This window comes from Phocoena sinus, chromosome 6, assembly GCF_008692025.1.
Source record: "Phocoena sinus isolate mPhoSin1 chromosome 6, mPhoSin1.pri, whole genome shotgun sequence".
Classification (NCBI taxonomy): domain Eukaryota; kingdom Metazoa; phylum Chordata; class Mammalia; order Artiodactyla; family Phocoenidae; genus Phocoena; species Phocoena sinus.
The window spans coordinates 8515161-8535311 of record NC_045768.1 but is presented as its reverse complement, the minus strand read 5'-3'; the positions used below and the strand labels follow the sequence as shown (position 1 = coordinate 8535311).

General features: G+C 54.5%; 1 protein-coding gene across 23 annotated transcripts in view; it reads left to right on the top strand.

The window, feature by feature from the left end:
* Nucleotides 1-20151, top strand: part of RALGPS1 (Ral GEF with PH domain and SH3 binding motif 1) — a 283690-nt gene that overhangs the window by 190706 nt on the left and 72833 nt on the right. The gene's annotated exons all lie outside the window — the stretch shown is intronic.

Below are 20151 nucleotides of genomic sequence, written 5' to 3'. Positions count from 1 at the left end.
GCTCTGCCGAGGCAGAGAGCTTCCCCTCTGACTCAGGTAATGGGTTTAGATCCGCCCCAGCTGTGCAGGCAGCGGGTTGGCATGTGGGCTGCAGGGAGCCGGGTCCTCCCCTGGATCGCTGCCTCTTCCAGGCCTGCCCCGCCGAGCCCCAGTTGGGCAGGCAGGGCAGCCCCGCACAGACGGCCTCTCCCCATCAGCCGCCCTTCTTGGAGGCTTCACTCTTACCTCTAAACCCTGGGGAAGGGAGCCCCAGGCTGTCTGCACAGTAGCCAGTGGGATCTGGGCTGTGAAGTTAGGGAGAAGCAGTGGCTTGGGACAGTGGAATTGCCACCGGCTGGGGTGGGGGCAGCGCTGGGGAAATGCTCCATCACTTCCCACCTGAGGGGCCTTGACTGAGTCACTGCATCTCTCCGGGCATCCCTCTCATGCATCAGTAGATGAGCTGAAACAAGTAATCTACCTCCAAGGGCTGCGGCGAGGATTCTATGAGGTCATGCAGGAAAGGCCTTGGCATAGGGCGAGGAGGCCTTAGTGGACCGAACTCCGGACTCTGGCGTCCAGCAGGTCAGGGCTCGCGCTCCCAGAACTTCCTCTGGGACCTCCCGTCCGGCTCTTTGAGGAACACATGATGGGAGTCCATCGGCACCCTCAGCACGGAGCCTGCCCCCCAGACGGAGCTCATGAATGTTTGTGGAGTCAGAGCAAGAGAGGAGACAGCACTGGACCCCACGCAGCGAGCGGCCCTACAGGCTCATTGGCACAGGCCGGGGGGACGGGCCTGCTCAGTGGGCAGAGGCGAGTCCTGGGAAGGAGCAGCCAGGGCAGGTTTGTCCTCTGCCTGGACAACAGCCTTGTGCGGTGTTGGTGGTAACTCTCCTTTCCCTTTTAAAACATTTTTAGTGACGATGGTGGTGGTGATGATGATGTTTGGGTACAAATTGGGAGAGAAACTTCAGTGGGGTTCTCTGCGCCGCTAGGCACAGTGTATCATGTTCCTGGGTCCACCGTGCTCCTCCCCTCCCCAGGATAGCCACCCCTGTCTTTGCAGAAGGAGAGCACCTTTCCTTCTTGCCTCAGCTTCTCCCATCCTGCTCAGGCCTTGTCCTCTGGCAAAGGTGTTCTTTGCCAGAAGACCCCAGCATCTTATAGGCCACCACATTAGCCAGACAGCAGGATGGCACAGAAACCTTCCCCACGTCGACTCCGGGGGTGAAGGTGTTGCCCACCCTGTGGATTTTCCAGAGGGCCTGGAGGGTCCTGGTTGGGCCATGGCAGGCTGGGGGCTCAAAATCAGCCGGAGCATATGAGAGGGGCCCAACTTCTTCTGAGCTGCGCCCTAGATAGCCTGGCTGCAGGCATATTCCCTTCTTTCCCTCCCTCCCTCCTTCTTTCTCTATCTCTCTCTGACTCTCTTTTCCAGGATGTATTTTTTGGGAACCTGCTCTGAGCCAGCACCAGGAAGGCAAAGTCCCTGTCCTCACAGAGATCGCAGGCCGGAGGGGAGACAGACAGACAGACAGACTTGGGCACCTGAGAAGTGCCGGGCACAGGGAGTATCTAAGCAGGATGTCTGATGAAGCAGTCAGGGCAGGCCCCTGACAAAGTGGTGCTTCAGCTGAAACCTGGAGGATGGGTCAGAGTTAGCAGGTGGTGAGGTTAGAGGGAGGGTGGCCTGGGCGGAGAGAATAGCGCATGAAGTGGCCCCAACAATATCTCCCCGCCACAGTGAGACCTTGACACTCCTCCCAGTGAGAGGTAGGATCTCTGCCCCGTCCCCTTGAGTCTGGGTGGTTTCTGACTTGCCTGTAACCAGTAGAATGCAGTGGGAGTGACACTACCCAACTGCCAGGACTGGGTGAGAGAAGCCAGTGCAGCCTCTGCCTGGTTCACTGGCACACTCTGTGTTGGTGCCATGAGCCAAGCTGGACCCCAAGAAGTCCAGCTACCCGGAAGCTGACGTGTGAAGACTGCATGTACCATGGGTCCCAGCTGGCAGCTGGCATCAGCCCCCAGACATGGGAGGAAAGAGGCCCCTCGCCATTGAGTCATCCCCAGCTATAGCGTCTTCCTGCTGAGGCCCCAGCCGTCAGGCAGCAGAGATAAGCCATCCTAGTGTTCCGTGTCTGAATTCCTGACCCACAGAACCCATGAGGATAAGGAAATGGTTATTTTAGGCCGCAAAGTTTTGGTGGTAATTTGTTACGCTGCAGTCGTAACAGGAGCGGACCCTGAGGCAAGGGCAACTGTGAGTTCTTCCAGGAGCTGAGGGGAGTGCGGTGTGGAGGAGAGAAGGGGAGCGTGGCAGAGGATGAGGCCTTGTCAGAGGGGAGACTTCATCCCGAGGGCAGTCAGGAAGCACTGCAAGGTTCTGAGCAGGACAGGGTTCCTTCCGGCTTGCTTTTGTCTTTAAGAGGGCCGCGCTGGGGTTGACTGGATTGACAGGTGCGGCGGCCGAGGCATCAGAGCTGCTGGGAGTTGGTTGCAGCTGTCTTGGTGAGAGAGGTGGTTGGAAGCGATGGGACCCCCTGGGGCAGGAAGCATCCCCAGGACATCCCCCCTGCTCTGGGAATAGGTGCAGCCCAAGTCCCTTGGTTGCTAAACAGATTTGCTTTCACAATTCCAAGTTCCTGGGATCCCACCAAGTGGGAAAGGAGCAGCAGGGTGGCCGTGCCCTGCCCATCTTTCCTCACCCCCTGCCTTGTTGGTGGCCTTGGGCAATCAAGCACACCCCTGGGGAGCCTGAGCTGGGCAGTCAAATTCTGGTTCTACCGCCAGTAGCCCTGAGCCTCACTTTCCTCCTGTGGAAAATGAAGATGATGTAAGGATTTCCCCCACAGGGCTGTTGTGAAAATTAAATAAGATGTGACACGTTAAGTGTACCACACATGGTAAGTGCTCAGTAACGTTGGCTCTGGTCGTTTCAGTTGCCCGGGAGTGCCCTGAGCATGGGAGCATGTGTGGCGTGGGCCGTGTGGAGCTCTCCTTTTGTCCAGCCCCAGCACAGCAGACTGAATAAACGGATGGCTGGCAGGGGAGGGTAAAGAGCTGTGGCTCAGAGGCTGACGAACCTGTGCTCAAATCCCAGCTCTGTCGCTAACCTGGGCAACTTTCCAATTCTCTCTCAAACTTTGTTTCCTCCTGTTAAAAAAGGCAATGATAATACTGACTCCTAGGGGTTAGAGTGAGGATTAAGATAACATACCTAACACGCTTAGCTCAATGCCTGGCACTCGCCATTACTCAGGAAGTTGCTGCTGCTTCTCCCTGCCTCCAGGCTCCTCCCCACTCGTACCCAGAACATCCTCGTCAAGCCTCCACCTTGATGGCTCTCAGATCTTGGAATCCTCCTGACCTCAGTGAGCACCATCCTTGCGTTTCCACCTGCCTGTTGGACCGGTGTCATGTGACTAAAGCATTTGAGGAAAAGGGAATCTTTCATTTTCTTTTTATAGTTTTTACCGGAATGAAAAAGATGTGTGATGTTTACATGGTGGCAGAATACAAAGAATCTTCATTATGTCCCACAGTTTGTATAAATTTCATGTGTTTTCCTATTTATCACCTTCCTGACAGTTACAGTTCTTTTGTTTTTCTTTTTCCTGTTGGGAATGTTGGGATGTTCTACGGAGATAACTGTGTATGAGGGGTGGGGGCTGAGGCGGGGGGAAGTGCACGAATAATGTGTGTTTCGTAGACAGGGGTGCTTGGGAGGGGGTTTTTGCTGTATCTCGCGACCTCAGAGTCTTACCAGCATTTCAGGCTTCACATTTCCCAAGCTGATTTTTTCCTTTCGGCACTTTTGAAACGCCTTTCCATCGTCTCCTGGCTTACACTATTTCTAATGAGCAGTCAGCTCTCTTCCTTGTAGCTGTTCCTGTGTACGTCGTGGGTCTCTTCCCCTCTGACTTCTTTTAAGATTTCTGTCTATCTTTGATTTTCAGTAATTTGACGATGATATGACGAGGTTTGATTTTCTTCATATTTATTCTGTATGGGATTCACTGAGCTTCTTAGATCAGCTATTGATCTGATGCCAGAAGCCCTCATTTATCCGCTCAGCCGCCTCGCTGGGCCCCAGGACAGATAAGCGAGGTCGGCAACAGCTTGGCTACCCCTCGGGATGAGAATTTCAGCAGGTATCTATCTGTAAGCAAATTGCGGTCCTTTCCCACTGACCGTAAAACTGCCTCCAGTCCCTCATCTCCTGTTTAGGACAAAGGTCCCGTCTGATACAGACAACAGTGTTCCAGAAGCAACCGTTTTTAAAATTTTTATGCTGGATGGGGATGATTTTAAACAGCTTTGGAAATTTGGGTTGATATTCTTCACTAAATTTGGGAATTTAGGGGTTAACTAAGGAATCAAGGGGAAATTGTGTAGTAGTTTTGGAGCTCCTCATTCTGTGGCTTTCTCCTTTCTAGCATTTTCCCCTTCAATTTCCATCCTCAAGGTCCAATCTCTTTCTCTTCTTCCCAGCCAGTAATGCTGCTGCGTTCTGTTTTGTCATTCTGTGTATCACCGTGAGTAGGGAAGTACCCTAGTGTGCTTCCTGTCTTTCAAGGACCATGTCTCCTCCAGCTTCTGTTGCTTTGGATTGCTTTCAGGTGTTTCAAGCAGTTGTCTTTTGTATATTATCCAGCTTTTATCATTGTTACTGACCAGTGGGTTAGTTCAATACAACCTACTCCTCCTTTTCAGGAACTGGACCTCCGCACATCCCAACTGAATTCGCCTTCTCACCCAAACCTCCTGCTTTTTTACTGATGCCCTACCATAAACCTAGCCCGCTGGTTGGTGGTCCTTGATTCAGTTGTCTGCCCTCCCTGTTCTTGGTCATAGTCTGTTGGGAAGTATCAGCCCCAATAATTCACAGTTTGGTTCAGCTCAGTGTACCCACCAGGGCACTAGAAGATGAAAGAAATGTGTGGCCTCACAAGCCTTGTTAGAGCACCTTATGTAGCTACCTGCGATGGGCTGGGTGTCAAGCTCAATATTTTATAGGTATCTTTTTTTTCTTCTCCTCCCAAAACCCTATGAGGGAAGTATTACTATTTTGTTCTACTAACAAGAAGAGTGAGGCTTGGCAACGTGAGCTTCCTTGCACCAGGCCACACTGCTAGGCAGTAATGGGACTGTGACGAAGACTCACATCAAAGATAGCAGGAACGCTGTGCTGTGCTGTCCTGAAAACAAATGACATTTCTTCGATTCTAACTTTTTAACACTTTTTTCTTGTTTTAGGATCTCTGAAATCCAGAGGCATCTTAAAGTTAGTAGCGTGTCAGGGTTCAATTGGCAGTACTTTGTCTCTTTTACTAGAACATGACCCATTTAATGGTTGACGACTTCTCGGATTCGAGGAAGTGTGGCAGTTTTTAGTGATCAAGGCTGCAGTGAGGCTGAGCCACAGGTGAGGGACAAAAGGGCAAGGCCCCTCCTCTCCTGGTCGGCTGGTCTTGGGAAGGCCTACGGGAGTGTCCGAGCATCAGGAAGGCTGTGGAACTGCCAGAAGCGTCCATCCCTCCAGATTTAATGAAGCAGCTGCCTCTGAGCTGAGAGGGAGCCAGCTGGTCCCCTCCTCTCCTGGAGGCCTTGTGGTCGGGTCCTGTGACTTGCTGCCTCATGTCTGGCAGGGGAGCCTGTTTCCCGGTGAGAAGTTAGGAGACTTCTTTTAGGGGAAGTATCTGAGGCAGTGCTAATAGTTGTCCTATACTACCCAGTGTCACAGAGGATGTCCCAGCACACGGAAAGCCCTACGAGGACGCTGCGTCTGTGACGTGCTTGCCGGGCAGGTCTATCCAAATCTCAGCACATGCTCAGTCACGAAGCGGTTTGGAGAGCCTGTTGTCAGCTTGTCCATCTCATTCCCGACTTCCCAGCCCGCCTGCCAGGGGACAGAGTCCGGGCAGTGCCTCTTCTCAAGCCTGGACGTCACCTGCCAAACACATTCGCTGCTCAGGCAACAGATACTTATTAAACCCCATCTGAGCACCACCTATGGGCTCCAGGCCAATTTGCCCGAAGCCAATTTGCTGCGACTTCAGTTGAGTGGTTTTCATTTTGTCTTCGTAACAGTATCTTAAGGGATGTTCATTTGGTTTGTCGCCCCTCTCTCACCCTGCGGCTCACGTGGGGGCTTGTCCCCAAGAGGGGAGACTGAAGAACAGAGACGGGAGAGATTTAATTTTCGTTTCTTGGTTTTCTTCGTAGGTTCGTAACAAACACTTCACAGGAAATTTCCAAAGCTGTTTAAAATCATCCCCATCGGGCTTCCCTGGTGGCGCAGTGGTTGAAAGTCCGCCTGCCGATGCAGGGGACACAGGTTCGTGCCCCGGTCCGGGAAGATCCCACATGCTGCGGAGCAGCTGGGCCCGTGAGCCATGGCCGCTGAGCCTGGCGTCCAGGGCCTGTTCTCCGCAACGGGAGAGGCCACAACAGTGAGAGGCCCGCGTACCGCAAAAAAAAAAAAAAAAAAAAAAAATCATCCCCATCCAGCATGAAATTTTAAAACACGGTTGCTTCTGGAACACTGTTGTCTGTATCAGACGGGACCTTTGTCCTAAACAGGAGATGAGGGACTGGAGGCAGTTTTACGGTCAGTGGGAAAGGACCGCAATTTGCTTACAGATAGATACCTGCTGAAATTCTCATCCCGAGGGGTAGCCAAGCTGTTGCCGACCTCGCTTATCTGTCCTGGGGCCCAGCGAGGCGGCTGAGCGGATAAATGAGGGCTTCTGGCAAGAGATCGATGGAGTGAGCTCCCCAGGCATGAGGCCAGGGTGGGATCACGAAGCAGAGGTGCTGGCGCTGGCAGGGAGATGGGCTGGTGTCTTCATAGAGCTCCGAGGGCTGGGCCTGGGGCTGCCTCACTGTGGGCTCTGGCCTGAGCATCTTGCTTGAGGCCTAGTGCATAGAAGCACACGCTAGTGAATGACTGTTGAATGACTGCAGGGGAATACTAGCCTTCGAAAGCTCATCCAGGGTTTCTGACTCAGGGTCTCAGGGGTGAGGGCAGCAAGGGGCACCATTCGGGAGTCTACCTAGGAGGAGAGCGGGGAGGAGACCGAGGAGAGAAAGACAGCCGCCCTGACATGGTGAGGCTGTGTCTAAACCCCTGACGAGCTGCCCCAGGCCTGCCCCAAGCTGGCTCTGGGAATCCTGAGTAACTCCCTCCTCCACTGATCTGGCTCCCGGGTGCCCCTGCCCTAGCCTTGCCCTGCCCCCTTCTCCACTGCTCCGTCTGCCAGGCAGGTACAGGAAGGAAGGCAGTACCTGTGATGGGCCTTTCGGGGCCGTCCCGCCGGGTGTGGGTGAGGCAGCAGAGGGGCGTCCGCTCATGTTCCTGGTCCAAGTGGATGATGTCGGTGTCCCCGGTCTTAGCCCCTCTCCTCTGCAGGCAGGGCTGGTCCCCAAAGTGTTTTGGCGTTTGCTGTCTCCCTTGAGTCTCACGGCAGGCCTGGGGGTGGGGAGGGCAGCAGTTACTCCGTTTTATAGGTGAGAAAAAAGAGACTGTGAAAATATCATGGTCGTTACTGTCGTCATCGTTTATTGTTTACTCCGTATCGGGCATTGTGCCCGTCCGTTCCCTGGCCTTATCTCAGCCAGTCCTCCCGGGTTCTGTGCGGGCAGCGCTTCAAGCAGGGCCCGCAACTCCCTCCCACCCTGGGCACTTGGTGAGCTCCTTCCCCCACTAAAAATATTAAAAACCATCTTCCATGACTGCATTGGTGTAAGGACAAATATGCTAACATTATATATTAAAGCATTTTCTGACCTAAAATTTCACTTTTTACTCTCATTTTAAAAGAAGCTAGAACATTTTGGGGGCCCCTGATAGTATCGTGAGCCCCCGACCCTGTGCCTGGCTGCACCTGATGGATGACTCGGCCCTGACTGTGAGAGCACACGCCCTCCTCCACAAATTCAGAACCCCAAATTGCTGAAAAAGTAAAAAACAAACAAATAAAACACCCCAGCAAGCCTTTTTTTAGAAGTTTGGCACAAGTTCATTTGGTGATAAAATCTGACTTGACGTGAGGTTCTCCGTAGTGTTGGGGCTGCGTGTTTGCAGGGGGCCACCTGAGTCCACGGGGCCGCCACTCGGCGCTGATGTCGCCCCCTCCCAGTGGATGCGTTTGCTTGCAGATCTGCTCTCCTCTCCTGCGCTATGAGTTCCTTGAGGATAGGCCCATGTTGTGTGCATCTCTGGGGATACGGATATTAATCATATCTCTTTAAATCCCTCATTTCATCTTTCTCAGTGAACCCGTAGGGAGCTGCTGTTCACAAGTTATCCATAGCTGGCATCCAAAGCGATGAGCCAGCGCCTGAAGGGGGGTGCGTCTCTGGATTTGCTTTGCTTGAGCAGATATGGGAGGATGGCTGTGCTCAGGTCCCGGAAGAACACGTGGCAGAAAACTTCATGGGAACTAGTGATGGCGACGACACTGTTGAGCGTTTACTGGGCGCAGGCGCTGTGCGGAAGGTCCATGTGAATTATCTTCTTTATATTCACAACAACTCCAGGTGGTAAGAAGCACCGCTTTCCTCCTTTTAGAGCTGAGGGAAATAAGGTTTAGAGAGATGAAGTAGCTCACCCAAGGGCCTACAGCTGAAGCGATGGAGCAAAGACGCAGATGCAGGCACGTGGACCTCCGGTGCCACCAGGATGGAGCCTGAATCCGGCCTGGCTCCCAGAGAGCAGCTTGAGCTTGAGCTCTGGACAGCGAGGGCTCTCAGCAGAGGCCAGAGGAGCTGATTTCACTGCACTCGTGGTGAGACCAGGGCTCACGCAGTGCTGAGCCATGAGACTCGGGGCCACAAGTCTCAGCAAGTGCCGTGGGGCAGAGCAAAGGCCCCCTCTTCTGTGGGAGACATCCACTCAGTTATTTCACACATGTTTATGGTGCCAGGAGCTGGGGACGCAGCAGTGAACAAGACAGACACAGCCCCTGGCCTTTTGGAGTGTATGTCTCTTTAAGGAGGCAGACAATGAAGAGATGAGATAATTTCCAGACTGATGAAACCAGTTAATGGAATAGGAAAGATGGGGATGGGCGGGGGTGGGAGGGAGGCTATTTTAAACGGGGTGCTCAGGGAAGGCTTCTAGGAGGGAGGGTCACGTGAACCAAGGCCCAAAGACTGGAAGGAGGCAGCCATGCAAAGGAACGGCACGTGCGAAAGCAATGGGGTGGGAATGAGCTTGGCCCTGAAAGATCAGTGTGGCCCAGCAGAGGGGCCAAGCAGGAGACTGGAGGGAGGCAGAACGAGAGAGGCAGGCCGGGCAGGTCCTGTAGGCCAGGTGAGGCCTTAGGGTTGGATTCAGAGTGCAGTCGAGGCCCCTGGAGGGTTGCAGGCAGGAAGATGATATGCACTGCTTTGTCTTTTCTCATCATCCCTCTTGGTACTGGGTGGAGAGTGGTCCAGGCAGAATAAGGATGGAGCTGAGAACACCGTTAGGAGACTTGAGGGGCTGTCCAGGTGAGAAGCAAGGGGACCGGCACCAGGGCAGTGTCAAGGAGATAGTGACCAGTGGTTGGACTCAGGCTAGGTTTTGGAGGAAGAGCTGACAGAAACCCAGCGCGCCTCTGATATGGTGAGCATCGCGCTGCACTGATAAGCACCTTGAAGGTTTGCCATTTGGGAGCCCTAGAGGTGGAGTTCTGGGAGCAAGGTAGTGACCCACAGTCGGGACTGCCCTGTCCAGTTGGGCAGTGCACACCCTGTGCAGCTGTACATGGCAGCCCTGAGCACAGCCAGCACTGACAGTTGGGTAGTGCTGGGCACCATCCTCTAGGAGTGTGGGGAAACAGGTGCCAGCAAGGAGCCGGAGTGAGGAGACCCTCCCCCAGACACTACCAGAAATAACTGGGGGAAACTTGGGAATGAGCTTGAGGTGCTGCAGATATGCTGGTGGGATCTATAAAACATTTTTGAATTGCTGTTAATGTGATCCTGTGTGTCCCCTCAGGCTGGAGTGGACTAGTTTGTTTCCATCCTTGAGGTAGCTCCTGAGGTGGGTGCTCACAAGGTTACTATCTGGAGAGACATGGACAGCTCAGGGTCTCCTGGGGCTTGCTGGTAATTGTTTTCAGCAAAGATTCATGGCTCCGCTGCCCCAAAGCTGGAAGGGGAACTTTGCAGCAGGCCCTGTCAGGGAGAGGCGAGAACTTGTAGCTGTGGCCCTTGAAAATCAGAATGGGTTGTTTCTGCATCTTCCTGGGCTTAAGGCTCTCAGACGTGCCCTGGCTTCTCTGACTAGTAGGTCTGGAGTGTGGCATCTCAGGGGCACCCACACAGGCCCTGCAGGGAGTGGGGGCAGCTGGTGCAGGAGGCTTGCTTCAGCCCCGCTAGCCTCCAGACCACCCCCACTGCCCTTCCTCTCACCCTCCCTGTGCTGGACTGGATAAATCTCAGCTCTGAGGCTGAAACCCTGGAGGGCAGGAGACAGGCTTCCCCTGTGCTAGATATCCTCCAGTTGCTGCCACGTGCCCAGAGCCTGACCTGTATGGATTGCCTCGATGCGCTCCCTTGCCTTCTGGCTTCGGGTTGGGTTTGGCCAATGGCAGGTGCCAGCAGGTGATGAGAGGGTGGGAAGAAAGTGAGGACAGGCGTATCGCCAGCTCCCTCCCTCCCTGCTGGACCATGGCTGTCGTGGTGGCGTGATGGGGGTCAGCCAGGCCTGGGCTTGAATTCTACCTCTGCCTCTTATTAACCACGTGACTTCTGAAAGTTACCAATCCTCTCTGCATCTTGGTATCCTCACTTAACAACTGTGGATGGTAACACCACCTTCCCAGAATGGCTGGCAGGAATAAGTGAATCAGTGTGAGTGCAAATACCCTAGTGCAATACAGGCTACACTGTAGGTGTTTGGTAAATGCTGGCTCTCTTCCTTTAGTAACTGGGAGCCCCATTATCCTGGGTTTCTAACACACTAGGTCCTCGGGAGATCACTGGTCATTTTGTATCTCTCCAGATGGCCTCCTTTAGTTTTCCCTCTCTGGTTTGCATGTCTGTCGGTCCCAGAACCACTCCCGCAGAGCCTCACGACCAAGAGTCCTTTAGTCATAGAGTTGCCTCCCTGCCCCTGCCTTGGTCTGCAGCCTGTATGTGAAGTCTGCTTACCAACATGGAGGGAAGCAGGCTTGTGGAAAGTGCACATCCAAGTGTGATTTGTAACATTTACTGAGTGCTTACTGATCCTCAGAACAACCCCAAGAGATAGGTTCCTTTATTATTACCCAATTTTCAGAGGCAGAAACCAAGGCTTAAGAAGTTACTTGACTTGCCCAGGGTCAGAGTGGGTACGTGGTGGGCTAGTGTTGAACTTGGGCATCTGGCACTAGGAGCCTGGCCTCTCAGACCCTGGTGACCTGCCTCTGTCGTGGGCAAGCCTCAGCTCTTCAGGCTCCAAGGACCAAGCCGTTTTGGATAATCAAGTTGACTGGGAAGCTACAAGGTTATCTCTTGAAACAACCAATGCTTTAAAAATTTTTATCCATTCTCATTAAGCTTTTCACACAAACCCACATAGACACACACACACACATATACACACAGAGCACACTAGCCGCTGAAAATCTTGGCTAATCACACTCTCCTTGGTGACTCAGTCATCTTGAATAGACTAACTTTACTGCCTGTAAGCTCCAGGCAGCTGTGTTTGTTGTTACTTTTCTAGCTCTTCTTTCCAAGGCAGCAGTCCCCTTCCCTTCCCGGCCTCTCATCCCTCTCCTGATTTGTTGCTTCCCGCCAGCTGAGGTCCCAGAAATCTGGTAGAATTATTTCTAAATAAGAGTAGCTGGGCACTACACTAGTCTGAAGAGCTCTCCTGTGAGTGAAGTACATGAGAGTCAATGCCTGCACTTGATCACATCAATTTTGGGGGCTCAGAGGCCTTCGGGACTTACAAGGTCTGTGCTCTTACAAAATATCTGCCGTCTTCTGCACACTTACTGTGTGCCTGGCATGGTGGGAGGCCTTTTAAGTGGATTGTTTCACTGAATCCTCAAAAACAGAAACTTCCAGGAGAGGTTCTCTTTACTGTCTTCCATTTTAAGTGATGAGGTAGCTCAGGCACAGAGAGGTTAGGGAGTTGACCCACTGCCACACAGCCAGTAAGTGGCAAAGGCAGGATTTGGACTGGCTGGGCCTGTCTGCATCCAAAGTCCACAGCCGTTAACAGGCTTTAAGCTCTCAGCTTCCCAGCAGCGTGAGGATGGCAAGTTTAGGGAAACTCTGATCCTCATTTCTTCACTTGTAGGATAATGCTGTTTGTTCCCAGAATTACTATGAAGGTTGAGATGTTGTGTGCTTGACACATCGTAGGTACTCAATCAGTGCTGGGTCCCTTATGCTCATCATTCCAGCCCATCCTAGATCAGAGGTTCTCAAGCTTTAGCAACTTTGGAATCACCTGAGAACTTGTTAACACACAGTTTGCCACCCCAGAGTTTCTGATTCTGTAGGCCTGGGCTGGGGCCTGAGAATTTGCATTTCTAAAAAGTTCCCATGAGGACGGCGCTGTGGAAACCACTGCTCAAGATAGATGAGTTTGCCAAGAACATGAGGCTGGGTGGCCCAGCCGTGACCATCCCTACTTCTGACGGCAGTTTTACACGTGCAGGTGTCGGTTATGCATCATTTCAGGAAAGTGTGGTTTGGCTTTTCGCAGCCATTTCCTGGGAGCTGGCTTGAGGCTTTTAGTCTCTCCCTTTGCCTCTCCTTCACCAAAATAGCCAGGTGTCACTGACCTGGGAAAATGTGGTGTTTAAGCAGCAGGCGATGTCTGGACTGTGAAACAAGCTTCATTCGACCAATTTTATTAACATGTCCCTGACTTCCAGCTGCTTTCCTGGCACAGAATAGGACATAAAAGGCACATGAAAAAGATAATCAACCATCTCGCAGAAATTACTTTTATAAATTTTCAAACACTGCTTCCCCCTCAAAAACAAAACCTTCTGAAGCATCGCTCAGGCCAGATGCACTTTCCTTCACACTTGGAATTTTAGGTTTATTTACTTACTGGTATGATTGGTGTTCTCCCCTCCCGCAGCAGGCAGTGCGGGTGAAGCGGTCACCTCGTCACCCCTGGGTCCCCAGTGCTCATCACAGTGCCTGGCACACAGCATTGGGTGCTCAGTTGTCATTGCTGTTGGGTGGATGAGTGAAGGGCTTGGTGGTACAGTCATGGGTGCTGGAGTCGGAGGGACCTGGGTTTGAGCCCAAGGCCTGCCCTTCCTGGCCGAATGGCCTTGGGCAAGTAACTGACCTTTTGTGCCTTCATTTCCCCGTCTGTAAATTGGGGATAATAAAAGTGATACCTATGTTTCATAGGGTTGTCATGAGAATGAAATGACATAAGGTATCCAAAGTGCCTGCCATGTAATAAGTGCTTTATTTTTCCATCATCATCGTCGTCATCTTCCTACCAGGCAGGCCAGTGTACTGTATAGAGTGTGGGCTGTAGAATCACGCTTCCCACCGCTTACTAGCTGCGTGGCCTTGAACGATTCCTGTCACCTCTCAGTGCTTCAGTGTCGTCATCTGCAAAGCGTGCATTCAGAGGCACCAAGCTCGCAGAGTTCTTGTCACCAGTTAGGACGTATCCACGTAAGGTACTTCCACATCTGCAGAGCCTGTGGCGCGGGCAGCCAGGCCGCCTGAGGAGGACACAAGGGAGGAGGCACAGTGCACCCCAGGGGGCTGCCCTGCTCCCCGATGCCCACCCACCCTCGGCCCAGGAGAGAGAAGAGCAGCGGGGCAGGGGAGCGCTCCTGGGTAGAGAAACATCCCCAGGCTTCTGCCGCTGGAAATCCCGCTTCCTGGCAGCCCTTGGAAGCGCAGCTCCGTCCTCAGCTGGTTCCGATTACGATTACTCTCACGGGCTCCAGAGCATGCTTCGGTGGCGTTCCCCTCCGCAGAGCCGCCTTTGTCTGCAGACGTCACTCCCTTCCCGCTACCTGCCAGACTGGAGCTGCTTGGGGTGGGGTGCGCCCAGCAGGGACGAGCCCCCGCCCGCCCGCAGGCCTGCCATCGCCTTTCTTCCTCTGCCAGGCTCGTTATGGGCACCCCCAGACCTGGCCCTCCTCCCTGGCATTGTCAGAGAAGCTTTCAACACCTCTAAACGCACCCCGGGGCGCCCTCCCCCCACCCCCCGCCATCCCCTGTAACGTGGAATCCAGACCGTCCTGGTTTCTATGTGTGCAGAGCTTTTGGTAAACAGAATGCTTGAGCCCTGACTTGCTGGAAGGGGTGAATCCCAGCTGACGCCCCAGACGCTCAACCTATTTGGGGCCTTGTCTCTCCCCTGCCGAGGTCTGTGGTCACGGTGCTCATCAGGTCCCCTCACCCCCACCCCAGCACCTACCATGGGGGTCGGAGGGACGGCCGGAGGAGTGGGTTTCAGCTTCCTTTCTGGCTAGAGCCTTGGCCCAGCCAGGGCTCCGGCCCCTGCCCCCCCGCGCTGCACCCACGGATGGCTGGTACCCGCTTGGTAAATGCTCTTGTCCTCACTCCCCCCGTGAATGCCGCAATGCAGCACACACAGAGAACAGCTTCACTTAAGAAAGAAAGTATTCACGGCTGCCATCCAGCTCCAGCAGACGCTCCGGGGAGACAGCTGCCGGCTCCCGCCCCTCCCAGATGGGAGGGCCACCGACCCTACACACACACACACACACACACAGGGGTCTCTCCTCCTTTTTTCTTTTTTTTTTACGACCCACAGTCTCTTTTGGTTGCTGGACCAAATTCAGTTTAAATCTGTGTTCAGAACACCTCATTAATAAGTAGCAGATGGACAGTCTTCTGTAATTAAGAGAACACCTCTCATTCAAGGAAATACGTGTTACTGGCCCACGTGTACCCGGCACTGGGCTAGGCTCTTCTGCCGGAACTGGCGCAGCCTGAGGACACCGAGCCTGTGATCCCTTCTCCACCCAGGACCCCTGCGTGTCTCTCCTTAACTCTGGGTTTTGAAAACTCCTATAAATAATCACAGCTGCCATGTGTACCGTGAAGTTCAGGTACAGTGTGAAGCTCTGTCCTGATCTACATCATGTAGATGAGGAAATGGAGCCTCAGAGAGTCAAAGGTCTTGCCCAGGGTCACCAGGAGCGAGGTCTTGTCCGCAGAACTGATACAGAGCTCTGTTTCTTTAATGTTGCAGTAGAAGCTGTCTCTGTGACACATGCTGCTGGTGTTAGGTGAAAGGAAATGCCTCACCCCCTTCTTGTTAACAAGCTCATAGCTAACCAGAGCTTCCGACCAGCCGAGAGTAACTGTATAATGTTTGTCGAACGGAACGGAGGTGATGGTTTCCGGCCCCACCTCCAGTCTCAGCCCCTTCCCCACACCCACCCCTGTGAATCTGGGAGGCGTCGTGCAGGAGAGAGAGGGTCCTGGACTCACAACAAGGGTAGTTTGAGATGAGACGGGTGCTTCTCCCCAGAGCCAAGTGGGGAGTCTCTGGGAGAGTCCTTTGCGAAGGTTGGGGTGCCTCCTACAAGAGAGGGACTGGGTACATGATGAGGGACTGCGGGACCCTCGGCCCACCGTGGAGTGCGGGAGCACCCCGGGGCAGCTGAGAGTAGGGGCTGCATCCTTTTCAGCTCCCCTCCCTCTCTGGGGAAGAAGAGGGAGAGGGTGATTGACACATAGCCCCTGAAGTTCAGGTCCTACTGAACATGGAAACTGGTGCCTATTTCTGGTGTAGGGATTTCTGAAGGGGGGCATCTGTGGAATCACCAGGCTTAAAGAACGCGGGTGTCTGGGAAGAGGTGGGTTCACCTCCCATTCCCGTTCGCGGTGGCCCTCACAGGATGCCAGCAGCTGCCCCAGATGTTATTGTGTCTCCATGTGAAGGGAGCAGAAGCTGGCAGTGGGGCAGGAGCTGTGGCTGCCCAGGTGGCCACCGCACCAAGCCGTGGGGGACACCCAGCCTAGAGAGGGGTCAGGACACGTGCCCCTCATGGCAGGGAGAGGATGCCTGGCTGCCCTTCAGCCATGGAGGGGCCAGGACACAGCTGAATACATCCCTAGGAGTCCCAGATCACCTCCTGCATCAGAGGGAACCAGACCAGGTTCTCCCACCAGTGACAGGTGACCCCTGTGTGAGCGGATCTCACTCCCCACCCCGCCTCCCGGAGAGAGTGGGCCCAGTGAGGTCTGCTGGAGTCTGAAAGGCATTAGGGAAGGAGATTCAAACAGAGAAAATGGCAGAGCACCCTCCATCCCACCTCCTCCAAACCCCCAGGGAGAGGGGAGGGGGGGAAGGGAGAACAGAGATGAGCTTTGAATGGAGTTTGAATCAAGTCTTCAAATAAACAGAACCGAGTCTTAAATCTTGAAATGCTACAATGCTAATAATGGAAAGTGACTGCAAAGTTACAGAATCTGGCCCAGATTTCACTGAGGGACCAGCTGCCCAAAATTGGAAAGGAAAGGGGAGTCAACGCAGCGCAGCTGGGGAGTGGCGTTGGAGAGAATAAAGCATTTCATGTCTGTGCCCCCAGTGGACTCCAATTCTGCAATAAACTAGTAATGACCTCAGTCATCCAACGACCCCAGGTTGGGCGTCACCAGTCTGGCCACCTGAACTTCCCACAGATGCCCAGAAGGCCCAGGACTGCCCAAGGAGCCTCAGCTCACTGGGTGGCAGAGGTGCGGTTGGCGGCAGCCCAGAGTGGGGCGTTTACATGGATGAGACCCACTGGGGCTGCCAGCCAGGGGAGCCATGGCAGCAGAGGTGATGGAGTGAAGTGGGAGTAGAGAGAAGCAAGCGGGAGGGGAGAGTCTCCTGAGCGTTACGGAGCTCCGCCCTCTCCGCCACTCTGTGTGGGGCTTTCACAGGTCTCCTTCTCACCCACCACCTGACCGCAGAGGACCACACCTGAATCTGGCCCCATCACAGCACATCAGCCCCCAGCCCGTCGTGGGGCTCACACTAGGTCAGTTAGAGTTTTGCCTGTTTTGTTTTGTTTTGTTTTTCTGAGGCCAGGGAGAGGGGGAATCTCTCTGCCTTGGTTGCAGCGCTGTCATATCCTGACACCACAGCTGCCAGTGGCCTGCCCTCTGCCACATGGAGAGTCTGAGTAAATGAGGCGTGCAGCTGCGCCCCAGGAGGGGCAGCAGTACCGGGTGGGGAGAGTAGGTTGTGCAGGCAGCAAGCACCAGCTCGAGTCCCCCGCGCCAGCCTCCCTGGGGCTGTCCTGGGGCTGCCCAGATTCTGAGGTGCTGCCCCTGGTCCTGTGAGCCGTTCTGGGATTCTTAAAGCCCTTCCCCATTTTGAAGCTGTTCCGGGTAAGTTTCTGTCACTTTGCAACTAAAAGGGTTCTGATTTACACATCTTCCCTCCCGCCCCCCGCCGCTTCTTTGATTTAAGAGCTATTTACTAAGAGCCTGTGGTGGAGGAGATACTGCGGTAGTGCTGGGGAGGCAGCTCTGGGTAGGGCAGAGTGGCCCCTGGCCTCGGTGCTCAGAGCCTGGGGGCGCAGGCGTCAGGTAATCAACAGGTCGGGCAGAGGAGACTTTGGACCTTGCTCTGTCCCTCGATGTCCAGGTGATCTCAGACAGGTTGTTCAAGTTCTCTGAGCCCAGGTCCCTCTTCTGTAAACGGGGATGCCTGAGGGTTCAGGGAGGTGTGATGTGGAGCTGGCAGCAGCCCTCGGGGAATGGAAGCCTCTTATATGGGGGTCAGCCTCCGTTAATTACAGAGCGATGGATTGTTACAGAGGAGAGGCCGAGGTGGGCAGGGGGGCTCTGCAGGTAGTGCGGCCTGAGCCTCAAGCTGCAGAGTGCGTGGGCCGTGTCCAGGCGTTGGGGACAGCACGTGTGTGCTCGTGTCCACAGCCTTATACTTCATGACACGGTGTATAGCACACTGGTCTCTAGGATCAAAGCGTTCTTGACTGTCAGAGCCAGAAGTTCCAACCCCCTCGTTTACAGATGAGGTTATGGGGCTGCGGGGAAGGATGGGAGTTCGTCCACGGCTGTGTTGCTCGTAAGGGCCAGAGCTGAAACAGGAGCTCAGGACCCGAGCCCGACTCAGCTGGTCCAGTACTCATGGCGCGGTACCAGCCATCAAGCTGCCGGCGAGAGCAAGGAGCACGTCCCGGGAGCCGGGAGCCCCGAGGAGAGAGGGTGGACGGGCACCAGCAGTCCCAGGCCAGTGCAAGAAGCGGAAGCCGGAAGCATCCCGGGCGCGAGCTCCCCCCGGGGAGTAGGTGTTGGACAAGCTCACAAGTTGCCACCATCCTCAGGTTGTCCAGGAGTCCCTGGAAAATAGAACCCTTCGTGCCAGCTGTCAGCCCACAGAGCGGCGTGTCCCGTGGAGGTCGGCCACTGAAGGACAGAGTCTGGGTCCTTCCCTAGCTGTGTGACCTCGGGCACCTCCGTGTCTCAGTGTCCACGACTGTAAAGTGGGCATAATGCTGGTAGCCCCCTCAGTGAAGCCCAGTGCCAGACATCCACGGGGCCCTCAGCCTGTGGGACTTACTGGTTTATTATTAGTGCACTAGGGTCACAGTTACTGGTGGGTAGGCAGCACTTTCATGGCCGTAAGTTGTAGCTCAAACCTAATCTGAATTCTTTGTGTCCTGTTCTGGTCCTGGCAGGGCTGAGGAGCCCGAGCTTGGGTCCTCCAGGATTGCTCTGTCTCTCCCTGTTACCTGCTCCTGTGCCTTTCCCTGCACCGCAACTGTCTGTCCTCACAAGGGATGGAAGACGATCCTTCCGGGGAGATGAGTCCAGGCCTCAGGGCCAGCAGTGCCTTGTCTGGGCTCACCCTGCCTCAGAGGAAGGTCTGGGCAGAAGGTGGGTCACGCTGCCCTGTGCTGACACACAGCAGGCCTGGCGAGGCAAGAGTCCACAAGCCACCTTGTGCCCCGACCCCAGGAGGCTGCTGGTGCAGCCTGGGGCTGGGAGAACTTTCCAGACCTGCCATTGCTGGGGCACTCTGACTAGGAAGTTGTGCCTGCCAGGGCTGTGGCAGACTTCACCCAGCCACACCACCACCCAGTCTTCTCCTTCTCGGGAAGAGGCACCCTACTCAGCGCTGCACAGACACTCCCAAACCCAACCCGATGTGTGCCTGGCTGTGCTGGCCACAGAGGCCCTGGTGGGCAGGGCCGGTAATAGACCTGTGGGGAGATGGATGGCAGACAGTCGGTGGTGTGACCCATCCGGGACCAGAGCTCAGAGAATTTGCACTGGGCCACGTGCGAGTAGCCGGTAGGTCAGCAGAGCGAGGGTGGAGGGGAGGAAAAGCAGAGGTGTCCTCAAGCGGAGACCAGGGCGATAGAGGCCCAGTCTCCAGGGCTCAGGCCCTAACCCCAGTCACCGCTCCCCGGGTGCCAGGAACCTCCCTGCGCCTTGCCATCCATAGAACAGCTGCTGTGAGGATCCTAAGACAATGCAATGTTTCCCCAAACTTTGGGCATTTATGACCATCTTCACTAATCCTACTAACGTTCTGGTTCAGTTTTTCTCTTTAAATCGATTTTATTCTTCTCTGTGATTTTGAGGGTTTGCTGTGCTGTCGTTTTTCTAAACACGTTAAAGTAGATACAAATGTCCATCCCTGGACCAGTGACCCTCTCAGTGGGGCGTGTCCACACGTCGGGGAGCACGGATGACAGGTGTTGATTGCTGGTCTTGATGCTCCGCATGTGGTGGCCTCTGAACACGGGTCAGCTTTTCTGCTGTTAGGATTATGTTTGTTGTGGCCATTGTCATGGCAACAAGCCTGTAGGAGGGAGGAGGGAGGGAGCTGGGGCTCTCTTGTTACTGCAGCCCCTCTTCTCCACCCCAGGAGGTCCATCCTCTTCCTTTTCCTCCCACTTTGAGAGTTGGCTTTGGGGCACCAGAGAAGGTGGTGAAGCAGGGGAGGGCCTGACTGACGGGGTCAGATGTGCGCCTGTCCGCACCCAGACCCTGGAGCTGGCCCGGCACCTGTGTAAAGCGATAGCTCTGATTATGTGCGGTCAAGACGGACCTGGACAGGACATACCCTGGGCCGGCAGCAGGGCCCGCAGCAGCCCCTGTCCACCTCCTGGGGCCTTCTCAGAAGGCGTCTAGGGTGTCCAGTACTTAAGACAACGCGCCAGTGCCTCCGGGGTTGGGACCTTTCCATTTCCACTGAAGAAT